This window comes from Triticum dicoccoides, chromosome 3A (assembly GCF_002162155.2).
Source record: "Triticum dicoccoides isolate Atlit2015 ecotype Zavitan chromosome 3A, WEW_v2.0, whole genome shotgun sequence".
Classification (NCBI taxonomy): Eukaryota; Viridiplantae; Streptophyta; class Magnoliopsida; order Poales; family Poaceae; genus Triticum; species Triticum dicoccoides.
Window position 1 is genome coordinate 245,506,177 of NC_041384.1, and position 25,960 is coordinate 245,532,136.

A 25,960-nucleotide genomic window follows, 5' to 3' on the forward strand; every position below is an offset into this window, starting at 1 on the left:
GGGACTGACATGCAACTCGGTAGGACTGATATGGTTAGGGTTTGGGCATAACGTAATCTCGGTGAGACCGATTACACAAACTCGGTGAGACCGATTTTGGTAATTAGCTAACCAGAGAGTTGGTCAGGCAAACTCGGTGGGACCGATTTGCTCTTTCGGTGAGACCGAAAAGTTACAAAAAGGAAACACTGAATTTACATTGCAATCTCGGTGGGACCGATTCGCTCTTTTGGTGAGACCGAAAAGTTACGAAAGGGAAACAGAGAGTTTGCAATCCCATCTCGGTGAGACCGAGATCCCTATCGGTAGAACCGAATTGCTAGGGTTTGGCAGTGGCTTATGACAAGTGAAACTCGGTGGCGCCGGATAGAAAAAATCGGTAGGACTGAGTTTGGCTTAGGGTTTAGGTCATATGTGGAAGTGGGAAAGTAGTTGAGAGTTTTGGAGCATATCACTAAGCACATGAAGCAAGAGGCTCATTAAGCAACACCTCATCCCTCCTTGATAGTATTGGTTTTCCTATAGACTCAATGTGATCTTGGATCACTAAAATGTAAAATGAAGAGTCTTGAGCTTGAGGCTTTAGCCAATCCTTTGTCCTTAGCATCTTGAAGGAGTTCCCACAACCTTTAGTCCATGCCACTCCATTGTTGAACTTATCTGAAACATGCTAGATAGAAATGTTAGTCCAACAAGAGATATGTTGTCATCAATTATCTTAACCACCTAGGGAGCACTTGTGCTTTCAATCTCCCCCTTTTTGGTAATTGATGGCAACATACATCAAAGCTTTAGATAAAGATATAAAGAACAACAAGTAAAGCTTTGGAAGGACATGTAACAAGCATAGGCCCCCCTACATGTATGCACTCATGTAAATATGAAATATAGAGGCATGTGAGAGCATAACCATGACAGAGTAGGCAATGTGTTACATGTATCTTGGCCATATGCATCAGAGCAAAAGATTATCAAGGAGAATACCTTCATGCTCATGAGTCTTTCTTGCAAACAATATGTACATAAGCAAGAACTCCTCATACTCATGATTTTGATGCATATACTTACCTTGTGGTCTTGAGTTGGCTTAGGATGGAATGAACCTGCACAAACAAAGTTAGATAACACAGGTACATCCACTAGCCAGAGTAAACAAAAGAAACTACAAGAATACCAAGACTGGGATGACATGTAGAGAGTGAGTGCAAGGTACCACATTGGATTCAACATGTCCCCAAGAATAAAGATATGCAATGAATTTGACTGATTTCTTTCCCTTAGGTGTCTTGCTCCCCCTGAATCTTACATGGGATATTGGGAGAAGATAGGGAACAGAAAATCAGAGCTGAAAGATACAAATGGATAGGACTTAATGCAAATAAGCGTATATGAACATGTCTTTCCCCCACAAAGACATGTGACATCTCTCCTCTTGAACATCAAGCATCTGGGATCCTTGAGTATTTTCTCTCCCTGGAAATCTCTCTCTCCCCCTTAATAACATCTGGAAAATCTCTCTCTCCCCCTTAACAACATCTGGGATCCTTGAGACTTTCCCTCCCCCTTGAGCTTTGATGTGCTTTGATGTGATCTCTTTCTCCTGCAAGCTTTGATGTGATCTCTCTCTCCCCCTTTGACATCAATTTCCAAGAAGGGCTTTCTGGAATCCGTCGTATAGGTTTGGTCCTTGAGACTCAGCACAAAGCAAAGGATAAAATTATGATGCTTGTAGAGGACAAGATTCATTGAGTGGAGCTGGATCAAAAGAAATGTAGAACAAGTGGCAAACTATTTTTCTGATTGCAAAGTCGGTGGCACCGAGTGGCATATTTCGGTGGTACCGAAAAGATTCGGTTGGACCGAAAATTGCAAGTCGGTGAAACCGAGTTTACACAGAGAAAAACACTTGTCACCTCAGCTCACTAGACATGTAGGATCTCACAAAGATTTGCAATGAATTACCTAAAGGATTTGCAAGGAATTAAATGCAGAACAAAAACAAAGAGAAAAGAGAAGAAACTGAAAGATCTAGATGGAGTTTTTTTTGAAAAATAGAAAGAAACTAAACATGCATGAGACAAATGCAATAACACAGAAAAGAACACAAGAGAACTTCATCTAGAGTTGGGCGGTGACATAGTCACCTATGTTAGAGTATATTGACTTAGGAGTCAAGTGAGAACACTTGATCATAGGTCATACTCATCGTTTAAGCTCAAAATGGGGTTACCATTTTTCGTTTAAGCATATTGATGTATTCACATCTTGTTGAGTTGCTTTGACTCATGTCTTGGAGTAAAGCTTCTCTAAGATGGAATAACATACCTTGGGTGGTGGTGTGGTTCTTGCTCACGTAGTTGAACTTGTGTGGGTGCTCAAGGTTGATGTAGCTCATCAAGAGTTGGGAGCACCACTTGGAGTTTGAGTTCATCTACCTACATGGGTTAGTTCTTGCAAGGAAGAGCACTTGTGTATCCAAAAATGACAATCATGAAGCTCAACATAGAATGTCAAAGGATATGTTTGAATGGTTTTGTGCTTCCTTGTCTTCAACCACCATTGTGTAGAGTCTTGGTGATGTAGAGATTGCTCAAGATGTGAGTGATTCGCAATCTCATGGAATTAGATTCAACCAAGCACCTACATGGGTTAGACAACATGCAAGGTACAAATATATCCAAGACATAAGATAGTCATCATAAGAGATATATCATGGATTAGTCATAAGCTCATGTCTTGCATGTATCCAATGGAGTTTCTACTCCAAGTTCGAAGCATCAATGATGTTCAGTTCACCTCTCAACCTGCAAAATACTTTCTCATCAAGAGGTTTAGTAAATATATCCGCTAATTGCTTATCGGTGCGAACGTGCTTAAGATTAATGTCACCCTTAGCAACATGGTCTCGAATGAAATGATGACGAACTTCAATATGCTTAGTTCGAGAATGTTGTATAGGATTATGACCAATTTTGATAGCACTTTCATTGTCACAAAGCAGTGGAACATGTTTCACATAAATCCCATAATCTTTAAGAGTTTGGGTCATCCAAAGTAATTGAGCACAACATGAACCAGCGGCAATGTATTCCGCTTCGGCGGTGGATAAGGATACCGAGTTTTGTTTCTTGGAAGACCAAGACACAAGAGATCTACCAAGAAATTGACAAGTACCCAAAGTGGACTTTATATCAACCTTGTCTCCGGCATAATCCGAGTCAGAATAGCCAACAAGATCAAAAGAAGACCTCTTAGGATACCAAATGCCAAAATTTGGTGTATGGATTAAATATCTCACTATCCTTTTCACAGCCTTAAGATGACATTCTTTAGGAGCAGCTTGATATCATGCACACATGCACACGCTTAGCATAATATCGGGACGTGAAGCACATAGGTATAACAATGAACCAATCATAGAGCGATAAACCTTTTGATCAACCGGTTCACCATCTTTGGTCAAATCATTATGTCCACTAGTAGGCATGGGTGTAGACATACCTTTGCATTCTTGCATATTGAACTTCTTGAATAAGTCCTTGGTGTACTTCGTTTGAGAGACAAATGTACCTTCCTTAGTTTGCTTGATTTGCAAACCGAGAAAGAATTTGAGTTCACTCATCATAGACATCTCAAACTTCTCTGACATAAGCTTTCCAAACTTTTCACTAAAGAGAGGGTTAGTTGAACCAAATATGATATCATCAACATAAATTTGGCATACAAATAGTTCTCCATTAACCCTTTTAGTAAAAAGAGTAGAATCAATTTTACCAATTTCAAAACTACTTGTAATAAGGAACTTGGTCAAGCATTTATACCATGCTCTAGGAGCTTGTTTAAGACCATAAAGAGCTTTGTGAAGTTTGTAAACATGATTTGGTTTCTTAGGATTGATAAAGCCGGGAGGTTGTTTGACATAAACTTCCTCCTCTATTTCACCATTTAGAAAAGCACTTTTAATGTCCATTTGGTACAAGGTGATATTATGGTGATTAGCATAGGCAAGTAAGATGCGAATGGACTCAAGTCTAGCAACGGGAGCATATGTCTCACCATAGTCCATACCTTCGACTTGTGTGTACCCTTGGGCGACGAGACGTGCTTTGTTGCGAACCATTTGTCCATCTTCATCTTGCTTGTTGTGAAACACCCATTTTGTACCAATGATGTTGTGGTTGTTGTCGGGCTTCTCAACCAATGTCCAAACTTGGTTTCTCTCAAAGTTGTGTAGCTCTTCATGCATAGCGTTTATCCAATCCAGATCTTCCAATGCTTCTTCAACCTTCATAGGTTCAATGCTAGAGATGAATGAATAGTTTTCACAAAAGTTAGCTAAACGAGTTTTTGAGCGAGTGATTCTCCCGGTTTGTATATCATTGAGGATTTGCTCGATGGGATGATCTTTGGCAAATCTTGCTCGAACTCGTGAGAGCTTTTGCTTGGGTCTTCGTTGAACATCTTCTTCATCTTGTTCTTCTTCTTAGCCTTCTTCATTGTTGACATCATCGTTCTCTTGTCGTGGTGAAGGAGGTTGTTGATGTTCGTCTTGATGCATTTCCTCGTTTTCTTCATCTTGGTGTGTCCCACTTGTGGATGCTTCCGTGTCAATTCTTGGTTCACCTTGTCATGAAGTAGAAGCTTCCACTTGGACGGATGAAGTACTCTCCTTCGCCTCCGTTGGACGAATTTTGCCAATGGACAAGTCTTGGATTGCTTCTGAAGGGTCTTTGTCTTCTAATTGTTGTATACACGGTAAGTGTGAGAGTTTGAGCCATAACCAAGTAGAAAACCTTCATGAGATTTAGGAGCAAACTTTGAACGATGATGCTTATCAAGAATGTAGCACTTTGAGCCGAATACTCGAAAGTATCCAACTTGGGGTTTGTTACCGGTGAGAAGCTCGTATGCCGTCTTGCCGAGTAGCTTGTGAAGATATAAGCGATTTGTTGCGTGACAAGCTGTCTCAACCCCTTCTGCCCAAAAGTGCTTCGGCGTCTTGTATTCATCAAGCATCGTTCTTGCCATTTCGATGAGCGTCCGGTTCTTCCTCTCAACTACTCCATTTTGTTGAGGTGTGTACGTAGCCGAGAACTCGTGTGAAATCCCTTCTTCGTCAAGAAAGGTGTCCACATTTGCGTTCTTGAACTCCGTTCCGTTGTCACTCCGAACCTGCTTGATCTTCATGTCAAACTGATTTTGGGCCTTCCTAGCAAAGTTTTTGAAGATCTTCTGGACCTGCGACTTGTCATTAAGAAAGAACACCCACGTAAATCTTGAAAAATCATCAACTATAACTATACCAAAAGAATTTCCACCGAGACTCTTGTAGGCATTGGGACCAAAAAGATCCATATGAAGTAGCTCGAGTGGCCTCCTTGTGGTCATGATGTTCTTCACGGGATGTCTTCCTCCAACCTGTTTACCTGCTTGACAAGCACTGCAAAGTCTATCCTTACCAAATATGACATCGTTAACTCCAAGGATATGATTTCCTTTAATAAGCTTGTCAAGGTTTCTCATGCCAACGTGACCGAGTCGTCTATGCCACAACCAACCTTTTGAGGATTTAGCAACAAAGCAAGTTTTAGGTTGTGCCTTTTTAGAGAAATCGACAATGTAAAGATCACCTCTACGCATACCGGTAAATACCATTTTATGATTGTCTCGACGAAATACTTGGCAATCTACCTCAGTAAATAGGACATTCAAACCGAAATCAGCAAGTCTAGATACTGAAAGTAAGTTGTAGCCGAGAGATTCAACGAGCATGACATTTTGAATGGAACTATCATGTGAGATGGCCACCTTACCAAGGCCAACCACTTTACCCTTTGAATTATCACCAAAGGTGACATATTTTCGAGGGCCGTCATTTTCAGCAAGCTCACGGAACATCTCTTCATCTCCGGTCATATGATCAGTACATCCACTATCAAGAACCCATTCCTTTCCTCCTGACTCATATCCCCGAAGATTTGCCATAAGACCAAAATGTCTCATTGCATCATCAAGATCGAAGTCACTATCATCATCATCATCATAGTATCCATATTCACCATGATCTTGTGACTCATCATTTCCTAGAGAGGGTAATTCATTAGATAAATGATCATCAAAGTGGTCACTTTTATGAATTCTTATAGCTTCGAATATGATATCACTAATGATTCCAACATCTCCTTTAGCATGCTTAAGATTGGTAAGTTCAAATAGACAATTACCAAAACTAGGATCACTAGAGTTCATCTTACTCAAGGCAATAGATTTATGGAGAATTTCATCCAAAGTTTTCAAGGAATGATCGGGAAATCGTTCCTCAAGAAATTTCCATATAGTATAGGCACAATTAAGAGTAGGAAAACTAGCAATCAAATTTTTGGGCAATCCTCTAATGATGAGCTCAATAGTTCTAAGATTGCGAATCATGTCAATATCTTCATCTAGGGTAGGATGCAAAGGATCAATATGAGGTGCACAAGGGCTAGCAATATACTTGTTCAAATGATATTGATTGAAAATTACAAGCATCTCATTTTTCCACTCATGAAAATACTCTCCATCAAGAATAGGCACTCTATGTCTAAGACTCCCTAAGGTAGACACATCCATCTTCCTCCAATGGTGATTAAACCAAGGCAATGGAGAACAAAGCTCTGATACCACTTGTAGGATCTAGAAGTAGATGTGTCTAGAGGGGGGGGGTGATTAGACACTTAGTGCTAAATTTGCAATTTTTAGGCCTTTTTGGTTTGAGTGGAGTTTTAGGCACAATTTCAACATATCAAGCAAGCATGCAAAGAGTATATGAGCAGCGGAATGTAAAGCATGCAACTTGCAAGAATGTAAGGGGAAGGGTTTGGATAATTCAAACGCAATTGGAGACATGGATGTTTTTCCCGTGGTTCGGATAGGTGGTGCTATCCTACATTCACGTTGATGGAGACTTCAACCCACGAAGGGTAACGGTTGCGCGAGTCCACGGAGGGCTCCACCCACGAAGGGTAATGGTTGCGCGAGTCCACAGAGGGCTCCACCCACGAAGGGTAACGGTTGCGCGAGTCCACGGAGGGCTCCACCCACGAAGGATCCACGAAGAAGCAACCACCCACAAAGGGTCCACGAAGAAGCAACCACCCACAAAGGGTCCAGGAAGTAGCAACCTTGTCTATCCCACCATGGCCATCGCCCATGAAGGACTTGCCTCACTAGCGGTAGATCTTCACGAAGTAGGCGATCTCCTTGCCCTTACAAACTCCTTGGTTCAACTCCACAATCTTGTCAGAGGCTCCCAAGTGACACCTAGCCAATCTAGGAGACACCACTCTCCAAGAAGTAACAAATGGTGTGTAGGTAATGAACTCCTTGCTCTTGTGCTTCAAATGATAGTCTCCCCAACACTCAACTCTCTCTCATAGGATTTGGATCTGGTGGAAAGAAGATTTGAGTGGAAAGCAACTTGGGGAAGTCTAGAGATCAAGATTCATATGGTAGGAATGGAATATCTTGGTCTCAACACATGAGTAGGTGGTTCTCTCTCAGAACATATGAGTTGGAATTGTGTATGTGTTCTGATGGCTCTCTCCACGAATGAAGAGGAGGTGGAGGGGTATATATAGCCTCCACACAAAATCCAACCGTTACACACAGTTTTCCAATCTCGGTGGGACCGAATCAACAAACTCAGTCGGACCGAAAAGGTAAACCTAGTGACCGTTAGAGATTTTCGGTGGGACTGACATGCAACTCGGTAGGACCGATATGGTTAGGGTTTGGGCATAAAGTAATCTCGGTGAGACCGATTACACAAACTCGGTGAGACCGATTTTCGTAATTAGCTAACCAGAGAGTTGGTCAGGCAAACTCGGTGGGACCGATTTGCTCTTTCGGTGAGACCGAAAAGTTACAAAAAGGAAACACTGAATTTACATTGCAATCTCGGTGGGACCAATTCGCTCTTTTGGTGAGACCGAAAAGTTACGAAAGGGAAACAGAGAGTTTGCAATCCCATCTCGGTGAGACCGAGATCCCTATCGGTAGAACCGAATTGCTAGGGTTTGGCAGTGGCTTATGACAAGTGAAACTCGGTGGCGCCGGATAGAAAGAATCGGTAGGACCGAGTTTGGCTTAGGGTTTAGGTCATATGTGGAAGTGGGAAAGTAGTTGAGAGTTTTGGAGCATATCACTAAGCACATGAAGCAAGAGGCTCATTAAGCAACACCTCATCCCTCCTTGATAGTATTGGCTTTTACTATAGACTCAATGTGATCTTGGATCACTAAAATGTAAAATGAAGAGTCTTGAGCTTGAGGCTTTAGCCAATCCTTTGTCCTTAGCATCTTGAAGGAGTTCCCACAACCTTTAGTCCATGCCACTCCATTGTTGAACTTATCTGAAACATGCTAGATAGAAATGTTAGTCCAACAAGAGATATGTTGTCATCAATTATCAAAACCACCTAGGGAGCACTTGTGCTTTCAGATTGGGTGATCCTTACCGAGTATTCGTTCTTGTTCCGTACCTTGTTGATTTTTCTTCTATCTCTATTCTAAGTGGCTTATAAATTTATGGATATGTGACCATTTCAATTGGAATGCATTCGTTTATTTTGTTTGGATGTGAAGACTATATGTTGCAATTTCAACCCGTTGGATTCAACTTCAATTTTTGCCTATCAGTGTGCTAATGGATGTCAACCTCTTCAGGATGGCTCCTCCAACACGCACGACTCCGAATCCTGATCCGCCACCACCACCTCCACCTCCGGAGGAATGGCAAGCTGTGATGGCCGCTACCAATGCAAACACGCAGCTGATCATGCAACTTCTGCAAGAGCGCAACCAAGCAAACCAGAATCAAGGCAACAATTAGAATCACTTTGCTACACTCAACCAGTTCCTTGCTAACCAGCCAAAGACCTTTAGCAATTGCGTTGAGGCAACTGATGCTGATGATTGGCTCGTGGACTTGTGCAAGCATTTTGAGTGCAGTAACGTCAGGCCTGAGGACTTTGTCAAGTTCGCTTCCTTCCAACTCAAAGACCAAGCCGCAGAATGGTTTCAGCAGTACAAAGATTCCAGAGGAGGCCGTGTGATTACCTGGGATGAATTCCGTCAAGACTTCAAAGCTCATCATATTCCTCAGAGCGTGGTTGAAAGCAAGCGTGAGGAATTCCGCAACCTGAAGCAAGGCTCTATGTCTGTCTATGAATACAACAAGATGTTTCAGAAGCTCGCCCGCTTTGCTAAGCAAGACGTCCCAGACGAGAAGAGCATGATATACCAGTTCAGGGGTGGTCTTAGGGAAGAAATCCAGCTAGCTCTCGTTCTCTTTGAGCCCAGGAGGTACGATGAGTTTTACAACATGGCATTGAAGCAAGAGGCTGCTCAACTGAAGTGCGATGCTTCCAAGAAGCGAGTCAGAGATGCTACTCCTTCTTCCTCAACTCAAGTGGCCAAGCAGCAGAAGTATTGGCTAACTCCTCCTCCATTTCGCCAGCCTTATTAGCAGAAGAGCAAAGGTGGCAGTGGATCTTCCCACCCACCCAACCCTGGCTTTTAGAACAAGACTTCGTCTCAAGCTCCAAGATCGAGTGCTCCGTATCACCGTCCGCTTTCAGAGGTCATGTGCAACAAGTGCCAACAGAAGGGTCACTATGCCAACAAATGCTTCAACCAGAGGCGTCTCCCTCCTCCTCCTCCTGTGAGATCGGCAAGTACAGCTGTGGTCAAGCATAACCCCAAGCACGCCAAGGTCAACTTGATGAATGCAGCTCAGGTAGAGGACTCGTCAGATGTCATCATGGGTAACCTTCCTGTTAACGATATTCCAGCTAAAGTTCTTTTTGACACTGGTGCATCGCATTGTTTCATCTCAAGACCGTTTGCATCTAAGCATGAGTTGGCTTTGCAAGTTTTGCCTAGACCGGTAGCAGTTGTCTCTCCCGGTAGGCGCATGCATGCTAACTCCATTGTTCCGGATGTTACTATCACTTTGGGTGACTACAAATTTCTGTCTTCTCCTACAGTTCTTGGTGACTCGGATATTGATCTTATTCTCGGAATGGATTGTCTCTCTAAGCACAAGGCTCAGCTTGATTGTGCTGCCAGACAGATTCAATTGACTCATTCATCTAAGGATGTAATTGTCTTTGCCGCTAATGACGATACCATCCGTCTATTTTCTCTCAATGAGAAGGGTGAACTAGATGCCATCTCTCAAATTCCAGTCGTTTGCGAATATCAAGACGTCTTTCCAGAAGAGCTTCCAGGAATGCCTCCGCACCGGCCAGTTGAATTCGTCATCGATCTTGAGCCTGGCACGGAGCTGGTTTGCAAACGTCCTTACAAGCTCGGACCTGAAGAGTTGAAGGAGCTGAAGAAGCAACTCGATATTCAAGAGCGAATGGGTCTCATCCGACCTAGTTCTTCTCCGTGGGGTTGTGGAGTTCTTTTTGTGAAGAAGAAGGATGGAACGGACTGACTCTGTGTTGACTACCGTCCATTGAACAAGAAGACTATCAAGAACAAGTACCCACTTCCCAACATCAATGAGTTGTTCGAACAACTCAAAGGTGCCCAAGTATTCTCCAAGCTTGATCTCCGTATGGGCTATCACCAGATTCAAATACGTGAGCAAGATATTCCCAAGACGGCTTTCAGAACAAGCTATGGTTCATATGAATACACTGTCATGTCTTTTGGGCTCGTCAATGCTCCTCCGACTTTCTCTCGCATGATGAACTTCATCTTCAATGCCTATACAAATGACTTCGTTTTGGTCTATCTCGATGACATTCTGGTGTTTTCAAAGAACAAGGAAGATCATGCCAAGCACTTCGTTTGGTGCTCGATAAGCTCAAGGAACATCAATTCTATGTCAAGTTCTCAAAGTACGAGTTTTGGCTCGATGAGGTTCTCTATCTTGGGCATATCATCTCTGCCAAGGGCATTGCGGTGAATCCTGAGAAGGTGTCTGCAATTGTGAATTGGGAACCACCTCAGAACGTGAAGCAACTCCGTAGCTTCCTTGGTCTCGCAAGCTACCGTCGAAGGTTCGTTGAGAACTTTTCAAAGATTGCGAAGCCTCTTTCAAACCTTCTCCAGAAGCACGTCAAGTACGTTTGGTCTACAGAATGTGACATCGCTTTCAACACTTTGAAAGAGAAATTGGTCACTGCTCCAGTTCTGACTCCTCCTGATGAATCCAAACCGTTCGAGGTCTTCTGCGATGCCTCTCTTCAAGGTCTTGGTGCAGTGTTGATGCAAGAGAAGAAAGTTGTGGCTTATACCTCTCGCCAGTTGAAGCCCAACGAGAAGAACTATGCCACTGATGACATCGAGTTGGCGGCAGTTGTGCATGCTCTTTTGACTTGGAGACATCTCTTATCGGGAAGATAAGTGGACATCTTCACTGACCACAAGAGTCTCAAGTACATCTTCACTCAGCCTAATCTCAACCTCAGGCAGACTCGTTGGGTCCAAATGATTCAAGAGTATAATGCGAGTATCGAGTATACTCCAGGCAAGGCCAATGTGATTGCTGACGCTTTGAGCAGGAAGGCGTACTGCAACAGTCTGATTCTCAAGCCTTACCAACCCAAGCTTTGTGAATCTTTCCGCAAACTCAATTTGCAAGTTGTTCCTCAAGGTTTCCTCGCCAACCTTCAAGTCTCTCCTACTTTGGAAGATCACATTCGCGAGGCTCAACTTCTTGATGCTATGGTGAAGAAGGTGAAGATTGGGATTGCCAAGAGTCAACCCAAGTACAAGTGCTACCGCCTTGATGACAAGGATACTCTCTTCTTCGAGGATCGTATTGTTGTGCCCAAAGGTGACCTTCGTCAAGTTATCATGAATGAGGCGCACAATTCACTCCTCTCCATCCACCCTGGGAGTACGAAGATGTATCAGGACCTCAAGCAGGCTTATTGGTGGACTCGAATGAAGCGCGAGATTGCTCATATCGTGAATGAGTGTGATGTCTGCAGACGAGTGAAGGCAGAACACCAAAGGCCAGCTGGTCTCCTCCAACCTCTTGCCATTCTAGAATGGAAGTTTGACCACATTGAGATGGACTTCGTGACTGGGTTTCCAAAGTCCAAGCGCGGCAATGATGCTATATTCATTGTCATTGACAAACTCACTAAAGTGGCTCACTTTCTCCCTATCAAAGAGTCTATCACTGCAGCTCAATTGGCGGAGCTTTATACCTCTCGGATTGTCTCCCTGCACGGCATTCCATAGGTGATCTCTTCAGACCGTGGCAGCATCTTTACCTCCAAGTTTTGGGATTCTTTTCAGAAGGCCATGGGCACAAACATCCACTTCAGCACATCTTTCCATCCTCAAACTAGCGGTCAAGTCGAGCGTGTCAATCAGATTCTTGAAGATATGCTCAGGGCTTGTGTTATCTCCTCGGTATGAAGTGGGAGGATTGTCTTCCATATGCCGAATTCTCCTACAACAACAGTTTTCAAGCAAGTTGGGCAAGGCCCCATTCGAAATTCTGTATGCCAGGAAGTGTCGTACTCCTCTTAACTGGTTAAAAACCGGTGAACGTCAACTTCTGGGAAATGACTTGATCACAGAGGCAGAGGACATGTGCAAAGTCATTCGTGATAACCTCAAAGCGGCGCAATCACGCCAGAAGAGCTACTATGATAGTAAGCACCGTGATTTGGCCTTCGAGATCGGAGATCATGTTTACCTCCGCGTCTCTCCAATGAAAGGTACTCTTCGCTTCGGTATCAAAGGGAAGCTTGCCCCTAGATACGTGGGTCCTTTCAAGATCGTCAGCAAGAGAGGCGATCTCGCCTATCAACTCGAGCTTCCTTCAAACTTTGCAAATGTGCACGACGTGTTCCATGTCTCTCAGCTCCGCAAGTGCTTCAAGACTCCTGATCGCACCGTCAACTTTGAAGACATTGATCTCCAAGCAGATCTCTCTTATCGTGAGCACCCAATTGCTATTCTTGAAGAGACTGAATGCAAGACTCGCAATAAGTCAATCGAATCCCTCAAAGTCAAGTGGTCACACCATTCCGACCATGAAGCCACCTGGAAACGCGAGGATCACCTCTGTTCTAAGTACCCGGCGTTCTTCCAGTCCTAGATCTCGGGACGAGATCCTTTCGTAGTGGTGGAGTGTTGTAACACCCCGAATGTAATTTACCTTATATGTTCTCCAACTCTTGCCGTTTCCGGCGCTAAGTTATTTTATTTCCTCTGGTTCAGGTTTTTGTCTCCGTGTGTTGTTGTCATTGTCATGCATCTCATATCATGTCATCATGTGCATTGCATTTGCATACGTGTTCGTCTCATGCATCTGAGCATTTTCCCCGTTGTCTGTTTTGCATTCCGGTGCTCCTATCTCCTCCGGTGGTCCTTTCTACCTTCTTTTCGTGTGTGGGGGTTAAACATTTCCAGATTGGACCGAGACTTGCCAAGCGGCCTTGGTTTACTACCGGTAGACCGCCTGTCAAGTTTCGTACCATTTGGACTTCGTTTAATACTCCAACGGTTAACCGAGGGACCGAGAAGGCCTTGTGTGTGATGCAGCCCAACACCCTTCCAATTTGGCCCAAAACCCACCAAAACCCTCTCCATCATCTAGAGCGTTCAATCTCGATCACGTGGCCGAAAACCGTACCTCATTTGGACTCTCCTAGCTCCTCCTATGCCTATATATAGAACCCCCTCCGAAATTCACGGGTCTTCTTCCCCGAAACCCTAGATCCCCTTCCTCTCCGCGCGCCGGACAACGTCCGGACGCGCTGGACACGTCCGCTGCTCCACCCGGACCAACCACACGCCGCCACGTGGCCCGCCGCTGTCCTCCCCGCCACCGGCCCGGGCAGCCCGAATCGGGCCCCCGAGGCCCATCGCCGCCACCGCGACTCCCCGCGTCAACCGCCGCCACCTCGCCGCCCTCGCCTCCAACTCCGGCGGCCGAGCCACCGCGCCGCACCGTGCCGGCCTCCACCCGCTCCGGCTGCCGACGGCCGTCGGCGCCCCGCCGCCTCGCGCCTCCCCAAGTCTCGCGCCGCCTCTCCACGCCAAGTCCGGCGACCGACCTCCTTAACTCTGGCAAGTTCCCCTCCGGCCGGCGAGCTCCTCGGCAAGTCCGGTGACTCTCCGGCAGGAAGCCCTGGCGAACCTCGATCTGCGTGCACCCCGATCTAGATCCGGATCATAGCTACAGTAAACCCTAGGGTTGACCTCGATTTTCCCCAAGTCTGCATATTATTTTGTGCTTTTCATCATGTCGTAACTCCGCATCCGTTACTCTGTTTTGGGCGTGTAGCATATCAAAATGTTTGCCTCAGAGAGTACATCATTTCATCTCATTGCATCATTTTCATTTGAAGTCATCTTGATGCCCGAAATGCTGTTGGAAGAGAGCTATTTGAGTTAATTGTCAGATCTGCTGCACCAAATAGCTATTTGTCATTTTTGCCATTATTTATGTGTGCATGATATGCTCCAGAGTTCTACATGAGTATTGTTATATGCCATGCCATCTTTACATAGGTGCTTACCATGTATTTTTGTGATGTGTGTGGTGACTAGCACAAGCTTGCAAAGTAGTGCATTCGTTAATGCTGATTTCAGGGACTTAGAATTTCTCCAAGTCCTTGTTCTGTTTTTATCAATATGCCATATGTTCATGTTGTTTTCTAGTGATCCGTGCCTCTTTTGAGGATTATCAGTAAGGATGATTTTTAATATTGTGGTGCTCTATCCATCCATGTATTTGTTTGCATTTATGGAGCACCCTAGCTTGAGTCAATCGAGCTCTACTTTTGCTATTCCGTGATTCCTGGCAGATTGTCTACTTGTTAGCGATTTTGCCGAGGATGTTGTTGTTGATCCGTGCATGCTATGTTGTTGTTCTTGCCATGTCTAGCTTCTATGATATGTATTCTTGATGGGAGTATGCGTAGGTTGTCATGCCTTGCTCTGTAGTGAGTTCATCGAGCTTGTAAACATGCCTACTTGTTAACAGATTTGCATGCTCCAGTTTTTCACAAAGTCTGTAACCTGATTATGTTTTTTCCATGTTCACATGCTTGCAATTGTATTTTCTGATCCCTTTTGGCTCAAGGTCACTAAGGGACTTTTGTTAAGTGCTTTGAGTAGCTTCATGTCATGCCTTGCTTTGCCATGATAAGTTCCTGTAGCATATAGTTTTCATGCTCCAAAGTGTGCTACCTGATCTGAAATTCCAGACTAGTGTTAATTTCACTAAGTCTGAAACCTGTTTACCAATTGCACTTTTGCCATGCTTGTTTGAACCTGTTAATGGATGAATTGGCCGTAGCTCAGTTTTCATCTTTTGTCAAGCATCACGAGTGGATCCCTGCCATGTATTTTGTTGCCATGTTTGAGTGCTGTAGCATAATTATCTTGATGCATTTAGTTGGCTACTTGCTGTTTATCGCAGACCGGTGCCATATTTGTTTTGCTTGCCATTTCCAAACCGTGCATCCGATTCCGGTGTTCTTTATATCGATTTCAACCGAAATCACCTCACCTTTCCAGTGGCACTCTTGGATTTCCAAGTTGAGGCCAGGTTCAATCATTCCTTGTCAAACCTTGCATATGCATCACATATCGCATCCCGCTTAGCATACCATGTTTGCATCATGTTGTTCGAGCTTTTGCACGTGGTTGATTGTGTTCCTTTTGCTTGTTTGTCTTGTTTGGGTAGATCCGGGAGAAAATTTCGCTAACGAGGAGCCCGTTGAGTTTTCTTACGAGGATCCAGTCAACTCTAACAACTTTGCAGGCAAGATGATCACACCCTCGAAATCACTTCTATCTTTGTTTGCTAGACGCTCGCTCTTTTGCTATGCCTATGCTATGATGCCTACCACTTGCTTATCATGCCTCCCAAATTGTCATGATAAACCTCTAACCCACCATGTCCTAGCAAACCGTTGATTGGCTATGTTACCGCTTTGCTCAGCCCCTCTTATAGCGTTGCTAGTTGCAGGTGAAGATTGGAGATCGTTCCTTGTTGGAACATTGTTTTATTGCTGGGATATCACTATACTATCTTGTTATCTTAATGCATCTATATACTTGGTAAAGGGTGGAAATCTTGGCCTTTTTGCCTAGTGTTTTTTTCCACTCTTGCTGCCCTAGTTTCCGTCATATCGGTGTTATGTTCCTGGATTTTGCGTTCCTTACGCGGTTGGGTAATAATGGGAACCCCTTGACAGTTCGCCTTGAATAAAAGTCTTCCAGCAATGCCCAACTTTGGTTTTACCATTCACCACCTAGCCTCTTTTTCCCTTGGGTTCCGTGGACTCAAGGGTCATCTTTATTTAAACCCCCAGGCCAGTGCTCCTCTGAGTGTTGGTCCAACCTGTCAGCTGCCGGTGGCCACCAGGGGCAACTCTGGGCTGGCCTACCCGTACCTTGGACAATCCGGTGTGCCCTGAGAACGAGATATGTGCAGCTCCTATCGGGATTTGTCAGCACATCCGAGCGGTGTTGCTGGATTTGTTTTACCTTGTCGAAGTTGTCTTGTAGAATCGGGATACCGAGTCTGATCGGAATGTCTCGGGAGAAGGTTTATCCTTCGTTGACCATGAGAGCTTGTGATGGGCTAACTTGAGACTCCCCTGCAGGGATTTGAACTTTCGAAAGCCGTGCCCGCGGTTATGGGCAGATGGGAATTTGTTAATGTCTGGTTGTAGATAACTTGAACCTTAACTTAATTAAAATGAATCAACTACGTGTGTTACCGTGATGGTCTCTTCTCGGCGGAGTCCGGGAAGTGAACACGGTGTTGGAGCAATGTTTGTCGTAGCTTGTTCTATAGTTCTTCGTGCGTGCTTTGCCTCACTCTCTTCTGCGAACAGGATAGCCACCATATATGCTAGTCGCTTGTTGCAGCTCCACATATTACCTTGCCTTACCTAAAAGCTTAAATAGTCTTGATCGCGAGGGTGCGAGATTGCTGAGTCCCCATGGCTCACAGATTACTTACAAACCAGATGCAGGGCCTGATGACTCCATTCCAGATGATGCGCTTGAGCTCAAGTGGGAGTTCGACGAAGACTCACGCCGTTACAATGTGTCTTTCCCTGATGATCAGTAGTGGTGCCCAGTTGGGGCGATCGGGACCGTGTCGCATGTTGGGGTTGATCTTTTATTTTGGTACCATAGTCGGACCATGAGTGTATTGGATGATTGTAATGCTATTTATGTACTTTGTGTGACGTGGAGAGTGTAAGCCAACTATGTACCTTTCTCCTTATTATCTATCTACATGGGTTGTTGTGAAGATTACCTTACTTGCGACATTGCTTTCAATGTGGTTATGCCTCTAAGTCGGGCTTCGACACGTAGGAGATATAGCCGCATCGAGGGCGTTACACCACCCCTAGGGTCAGCGCTACGCACGGCCGCCAACACATAACCTACAAACACCAGAAACTAGTTACAACTCCTGGACAGAGTACTAGGGTGTTTAAGAAGCCGAGAGGGTCCATTGGTTTCGGGCCCAATGTATGGTAGTTACTGATTCTTGAATCACACATACAGATCTCAGTTCTTAAGGACGGCCTCAATGAAACAACCCACCATCTACTCCTACATGGCCTCTCATCGATACCTTTACCAAATCACGTTCAACACATCCCTCACATTACCGACATGATCATTTCACTCTAACCCATCACCCAGATGAACCAGACCTGACACAACTCTAAGCATAGCAGGCATAGCAAGGTAGGAAACACATACATGGCTCAATCAACTCCTACACATGCTAGTGGGTTTCATCTAGTTACTATGGCAATGACAGGTCATGCAGAGGATAAGGGTTCAACTACCGCAACACACAGCAGTTTCAAATGTTGTTGTCTTAATGCAGTAAATGAGAGCAGGAGCGAGAACATGTGATTGTATCAATATGATCAATGGGGCTGCTTGCCTGATGGAGTAGTAGTAGGGTACTGCCCTTCAGTTGGATACTCGGAAATATCTTTGGAGGCAGAACCTACCACGAAAGACACCATAGAACACAATCATCACATGGCAATATGCAACAATATGATGCATGCTATGACATGGAAATATGAGGTGTCCTGGCTAATGCATTGTGAAACAAGTTGGTTTGAGTCCATTTGAATCAAGGATTCAAATGGAAGCTTATGTTCTTAAGCCATATAAGTGTATTAGCTTGTTTCACCTAAACAGCGGGGTTAAAATGTTTTGTCATGCATGAAACCATTACAGATGGAAAGATTGAATTTTTCTGATCAAATTTCATATATAAATCTTTGCATTTGGAGTTACAGATTAAAAGTTATGAATTTTTGAAGTTTGTAATATTTTCTGGAATTTCCTGTATAAGAATAATTCTAGTAATTGAATTATTGCGTCAGCATTGCGTCAGGGTGACGTCAGTGGTCAACGGGGCCGGTCCAGGTCAAACCTGACCAGTGGGACCCGCGTGCAGTAGTTAATTAACTAACTAAATTTAGTTAGTGCTAATCTAAGTTAATTAGCAGAGCGGTCCCACTTGTCATAGACTCAGGGGGAGTCAACCTGGGCCGACACGGGGTCAACCAGGGTCAAACTCGCCGGCGTTTAGCCGCCGGCGAGGCCAGACGTAGCGGGGGGTGCGGGTTTCGTGCTCCGGCGACCAAAACGACGGCAGAGCACATCTACGTGATGTGGGGAGTGAGCCGCATCGAGTGGTGGTAGTGGGTGGAGCTGGGGTGGCCGGAAACGTCGCCGGCGGCGAGCTGTGCGGCTGCCGGAGCTCGGGTGAGGTCGAACCCGAGGTTACGGGGCACGGCGAGGCGCGGGGAGAGGTGTTATGGCTTCTGCGAGTGTGGTGAGAATGATGGCGTGCTCAGAATCAAGCCAACGTGGATGTGGCCACGACAGCGACATGCGGTGGCGGCGTCAGGTGCGGCCGAGCTCGGTGTAGTCGCTGTGGTGCTCGAGAGCGAGAATGGGAAGGGGGAGGAGGTAGCTGGGCTCACGGCGATCACAACGAGGCAGACAGCGAGGTCGGGGACGAGCTGGTGCGGCGGTGACGGCTAAGGGGATCTCCACCGGCGTTCGGTGAAGACGAGGTCAAAGAAGACGAGTTAGAGCGTGCGAGCGCTCGGAGCTCGGCTAGCTCCATGAAGCAGACGACGGCGGAGCTCGTGGACACGGCAGCGGGGCGCATTGACGATGGTGGGTGCGAGTTTCACGGTGGCGCGGGCGCGACAGCGTCGGCCATGGTGGGAGAGGGCGAGGGAGAGAGGCAGAGGAGTGAGCGAGGTGTCTGCAGGGTCGGGGCGGCGACGTGGAGCTCGCCCAGGTGTCCAGGGGCGAGGGCTGCAAGCAGCTGACGTGCTGGCGAGCTCACGCATGCCGGCATCACCTCCGTGCCTGCCTGGCGGGGACGAAGCAGCTGGCTGGCACGGGCCAGTATAGTGCTGGGCCGCCAAGTGGGCCGGCTGGTGGCTTTGCCAGGTAAGTTTGTTTCCCTTTATTTTTTCTGTTTTCTTTATTTCTACAAGTTTGTGGCTTTTCTAAAAATACTTAGGCATTTCCAAAAATCACCAAACTGCACATGCCCACTGCTTAAAACATATCCCACATGGAACATTTCAGTTTGGGATTATTTGGACATTTAAAATATTTAGTAGCATTTAAATGTCCAAATGCCAATAGCATATGGTTTAATCCAATGACCTTATGATGTCGTAGAGAAGTGTGCACCATTTTTGTCAAAGGTTCTAGACCAAGGCAAAGATGATGAACATTTTAGAAGGGCATTTCAGGTTCATTGAAAAAGATTTTAGTAAACCCTAGTTGGTTTCCAGGGGGGGCTGGGGGTTCTGTCATCCCCATTTCAGTTTTCTCGAAAAGAAGAGATGATGCAACACTCTAATGCATGAACTAGCTAGGGTGTGACAAGTCACCCCCACTCAAAAGAATCTCATCCTAAGATTTAGGATCCGTTGGAAAGAAGGTGGGGTACTCAAGTCGAAGTTGATCCTCCCTTTCCCAAGTGGCTTCTTTCCCGGAATGCTGTGACCATTGAACCTTGAGAAACTTCATGTTATGGCGTCGAGTGGTACGCTTGGCTTGATAAGGGATACGAATGGTATATTCCCGATATGTGAGGTTATCTTCGAGATCAAGCGTTTCGTGGTCCACTCCACGGATAGGATCCGCGAAACAACGCCTGAGTTGAGAAACGTGGAAGACATCGTGAACTCTGGAAAGATGCCAAGGTAGTTCCAACTGGTAGGCAACTTCTCCTCGTTTGGCAAGAATGCGAAAGGGTCCAATGTACTGAGGAGCCAATTTTCCTTTGATACTGAAACGATGGGTTCCCTTTAAAGGAGTAACCTGAAGGTAAGCCTTCTCGCCGACTTCATAAGTCATGAGCTTATGTTTGCGGTCATATTGGCTCTTTTGACGATATTGCGTTGTTTTCAATTTCTCACGAATAACGTGAACCTGCTCTTCTGCTTCCTGAATCATATCTGGGCCAAAGAGTTGTCTTTCCCCGGTTTCTGACCAGTCAAGAGGCGTTCGACATTTTTGTCCACAGAGAACTTTGAAGGGAGCTTTTCCCAAGCTAGCTTGATAACTATTGTTATAAGCGAACTCCGCGAATGGAGGGCACTTCTCCCAATCCATTCCGAATGAGATGATAGAAGCTCGGAGCATATCCTCCAGAATGTGATTTACTCGCTCTACTTGACCACTTGATTGGGGTGGAAGGCGGTGCTAAAAGAGAGACGAGTTCGCATAGCATTTTGGAAACTCTCCCAAAATCGAGAGGTGAAGAGACTCCCACGGTCTGAGTTAATTTCCAGTGGGACACCATGAAGAGACACTATTCAGGAGATGTATAAGTTAGCTAGCTGGCTAGCGGTAATACTCTCACGAACAGGTAAGAAGTGGGCTACTTTGGAAAGACGATCGACAACGGCGAGGATAGCATTATTCCCTCTCTTGGTCCTGGGAAACCAAGTAATGAAATCCATACTGATTTTATCCCATTTCCATTCAGGAATAGCCAAAGGTTGAAGGGTGCCAGCAGGCCGTTGATGCTCTGCTTTAACACGATGACAGACTCGCAACTAGCAATGTATTGAGCAATTTCTCTCTTCATCCTAGTCCACCAAAACCTCGGGCGTAGGTCTTGATACATTTTAGTACTACCAGGATGAATGGTGAGAGGGGATTCATGAGCTTCCTTAAGAATCAGCCGCCTCAGGTTTCGTGCTTTGAGAACCACTAAGCGGTTTCCAAAGTATACGATACCTTGATCATCAATGGAGAAACAATTCACGACTCCTTTCTTAATGTTTCTCTTAATACGGGAGATTCCCGGATCTACCTTCTGTGCTTTGATGATCTCATCCGTAAGGGTAGGTTTCGCCACCAGGGTGGATATGAATCCTTGAGGAACAATGTGAAGGTTAAGCTTACGAAATTCCTTGTGGAGAAGTGGTTGACTTTGTTGTAACATCAGGTTGTTACAATAAGATTTACGACTTAGCGCATCAGCCATGACATTGGCTTTGCCCGGGGTGCAGGTTATTCCTAAGTCATAATCCGAGATCAACTCGACCCAACGTCTTTTCCTGAGATTCAAATCCGGTTGGGTGAAGATATATTTCCAACTTTGGTGATCAGTGAAGATCTCGCAACGATTACCGAGAAGGTAATGTCGCCAAGTTTTAAGTGCATGGACTACAGCTGCAAGCTCTAGATCATGTGTGGGATAGTTTTCCTCATGTGGGTGTAATTGTCGTGAAGCATAGGCAATTACCTGACGATCTTGCATGAGTATGCAATCTAGTCCTTGTTGCGAGGCGTCGCAATAGATAATAAAGTCCTTGGAGAAATGTGGTGGTACCAGTACGGGAGCAAATGTCAGGCGTGTTTTCAGCTCCTAAAAGCTGAACTCGCACTATGGGGTCCACTCGAACTTTTTATCTTTCTTGAGGAGTTCAGTTAGAGGTTTAGCAACCTTCGAGAAATTCTCGACGAAGCGGCGACAATAGCTTGCTAAGCCGAGGAAGCTCCGAACTCGCTTGACCGTTTCAGATGGAGTCTGATCGAGGACAGCTTGAACTCGCTCGAGATTGACATAAATACCCTTACCAGAGATTACATGGCCTAGATAGGTCACTTCTGGCAACCAAAATTCACACTTGGATAATTTGGCATAAAGGCGATGCTCTCGAAGTTTCGTCAATACCAGCCTTAGATGTTCGGCATGTTATTCCTCACTATTGGAGTAGATGAGTATATCATCGAGGTATACCATGACGAATTTATCCAAATACTCCATGAAGACCGAGTTCATTAATTGAGAGAAGGTGGCTGGGGCATTGGTTAAACCGAAGGACATAACGGTGTACTCGTATTGGCCATAACGAGTAACAAAAGCCGTTTTAGGAATGTCCCCGTTCTTGATTTTGATTTGATGGTAGCCCAACCTCAAATCCATTTTGGAGAAGATTGAGGATCCAGCGAGCTGATCATACAGATCGTTGATCCTGGGGAGCGGATACTTGTTCTTGATAGTGACCAAGTTGACAGGTCGGTAACCTACAACCATCTGATCCGTTCCATCCTTCTTCTTGACGAAGAGGACGGGGCAAGCCCAAGGAGAAGAACTAGGACAGATGAAACCCTTGTTCTAGGACTCAACGAGTTGGTTCTTAAGCTCAGCTAGTTCTAAGGGTGCCATCTTATATGGTCTTCTAGAAATTGGGACGGTTCCTGGAACAAGGTCTATCACGAACTCGACATCCCTGTTAGGTGGCACACCTGGCAATTCTTCTGGAAAGACATCCGGGAAGTCTCGGACTACCGGAATATCTTCAAGGTGTGGAAGGGGGTTGGCATTTAGGGAGTAAAGCTGGCGCTTGGCCACTCGAGTGAAGACATTGACTGTCTTGCCCGATGGGTGAGTAAGTTGAACGGTTCTAGTGGCACAATCAATCTTAGCATAATGAGCTGACATCCAGTCCATACCCAAGATGATGTTTATGTCCGAGGACTTGAGAGCTATTAAGGATGCAAAGAATACAAGTCTATCGATAAGAATTTCATTCCCATGGCTTACTCTAGAAGTTTGCCATTTGGAACCCGGAGTTTGAATTACCATGGAAGTGGGAATGTCACAGAATGTCGTGTTATGCAATCGAGCATAGCTCTCAGATATGAATGAATGAGATGCTCCAGTATCGAAAAGAACAGATGCCGGATGGCAATTAACAAGGAGCATACCAAGGACGATGTTAGGATCATCATGAGCCTCCTCAGCTGAGACATAGTTGACATGGCCACGTGTAGTGGTGGCTGACTTGGCGTAGAATGTCTTTCCCACTGGCTTACCACGACCAACGGACTTTCCAGACTAGTTGGGGTTGTTGTTCTGGGGACACTCTCGACTGTAGTGACCCGGCTCTACACACTTGAAACATGTCACAACATTGGGGCGTCGAGCAGCATTAGCAGCGGGGCCACCATAGGGCTTAGGCGGTGCAAACTGCTGGTTGGGGCGAGGAACCTCAAAGGATGGCCTCAGAGTGAACCTGGGTGGCAGCGCTGTGCTTGGAATCCACACCCGGCGCTTCTGAGATCCAGAGACGGATGAAGAACCAAAATCACGGGAGTGCTTGCGTGTAGCGTCATAGTCAGTCTGGCATGTCTCAGCATTGATGGCCATATTGACCAACTTCTGGAAGGAGGTGCACTCGTGCAGACGAAGATCGCGGCAAAGCTCGGGGCTAAGTCCCTTGCGGAACCTCGCCTGCTTCTTAGCGTCGGTGGATACCTCTTCAGGAACATAACGTGCTAGATTTCCAAACTCACGGGTATATGCATCCACAGTCAGTCTGCCTTGGGTGAAATTGCAGAACTCTTCCCTCTTACGATCCATGAGACCTTCCGGGATGTGATGCTCACGGAAAGCCTCACTGAATTCAGCCCAAGTAGTGATTTGGCCGACCGGGCGCATAGCCTCAAAGTTTTCCCACCAAAGGCTAGCAGGGCCTTCGAGGTGATAGGCAGCATAGGTAACCTTATCAACTTCGGCTACGTTGGCAGAACATAGCTTATGGGTGATGCTGCGAAGCCAATCATCCGGGTCGAGGGGCTCGACGGAATGATTAAACTTTGGTGGGTACAACTTGATAAAGTCATTGATTGACACCAAGTTGTTTCGCTGATGACGTGCAGTGTTCTGCTCAATCCGCTCCAGCAAGCGGTTAGTCTCCCGCTTGTTTCTTTCTGCCTCCAGCATAACTTCGGCCAGAGAGGGCGGGTGAGGCAGATTCTCATCCCTAGCTGCACTGGCTTCCCCCTGCTCTGGGGCAGCAGGGTTGCTGCGGGTGTTGACCATCCTAGGAAAAACAAGACAATGGTTTAGACAAGGATGGCACAATCTTGGGAAGGAAGTGCAGAATATAATGGATAACATGGAACGCTGAGATGTTCATTGCACGACATGGTAATATAGAAACTGCCATATATATACCATCGGTCATACACACTATACATAGTTTAGTATAGGCCCAGGCTAGAGTACAACTACGATGGAAGACGATACATCTCATCGGAGGCATTCCAAGCTCCTAAACATTATTTTTCTAGACCTCCGGAACATGATACACACCAAGTCATATCCCACGGTCACGCAGGACCGTGGAGAATACAACTATTACAGTACTAGTGAAACTACTACTAGCTTAGACAGCTCCGTAGTAATCCTCATAAAAGTCACCACCAAAACCTGGAAGCGGAACATGATCATCTGGGAACAGACAGTCCTGTGGAGCCAGCGGGCCATAGGGACTCAGATGTGGCCTTGGTCCCACAAACGGTGGCAGCCGGGGACCACGAGGAGGGCTGATGCCTCCTACATCACGCCAGTCCATACAATCTGGAAATCCAGACCATACGGGGTACAAGTCCCTCATGTGCATGTATCCCGCCTGCACAGCAGGTGCAAACCGAGTCAAAGTGGGCCAGTGATTAAAACGAGAGTTGAAGAGCTCCATATGCAAGGCCCGATTTTCGCGGTCCTTGTCCTCAAGCATCTCGGAAGTGGTGCGGAGTAGTGACTCCTCATGTGTAGAGTCATAGTACAAAGCCTGGTAGTACCCCTGTGCTCCAGGGAGTGAGGCTGGCATGTAGCGAAAATCGATGTTCTGGAGCAAGGCAGTTCTGGCTCGAATGATAGTCATCATTAAGTAAGTTGTGTCCTGCACGGACATCTCAATAGTAACCCCAAGTCCATAAGAGCAGTGGAGGGGTTCAGTGGCTCCAGGATAAGAGGGATATATCCTGACGGTACAAAGGTACTGGCTCTGGTTGAAGTCTCGAAACTGCTCCTCAACAGTATATTCTGGATACCATCGATAGCCTATCTCGACCATCACTCGAACCAACATGGCCGTGTGACTGGGTACATCGAGGCACTGAGTCAGACGAACCACTTGGTTCTAGGAACGGGTGGCCATATGAAAGCACAGAATAATGCAAAGGCATTAGAATTTTCTAGGAGAAATCGGACAGCATAACGGCTGTAAATGCTCAGAAAAAGATTTGAGACATTCACAACAGTTTGCAAAACCACTCAACCACATCATATCAAGGTTCTGGTTCAATTGACAACATACTAAAAGTAGTAGAAATTGTACTGAGGCTTGTAACAACAATGCTATAAGCTACTACAGATTAGTAACACGTGAACCTGATAGAGAGAAGAAAGCCTAGTCCTTAACCCACGTAGAATGAGAAGAGAATGACTCAGATCAGAGGGCATAAGGTAAAGGAGTAAAAGAGCCTTACGTTCCCCCCCACAATCAATTCCCCTACATATAACTAAAGCATTTCTAGACTCGACATCTACCCATTTGGCTCAACGAACCTACAGGCAGTTAGGCTCTGATGCTAACGCTGTCAGG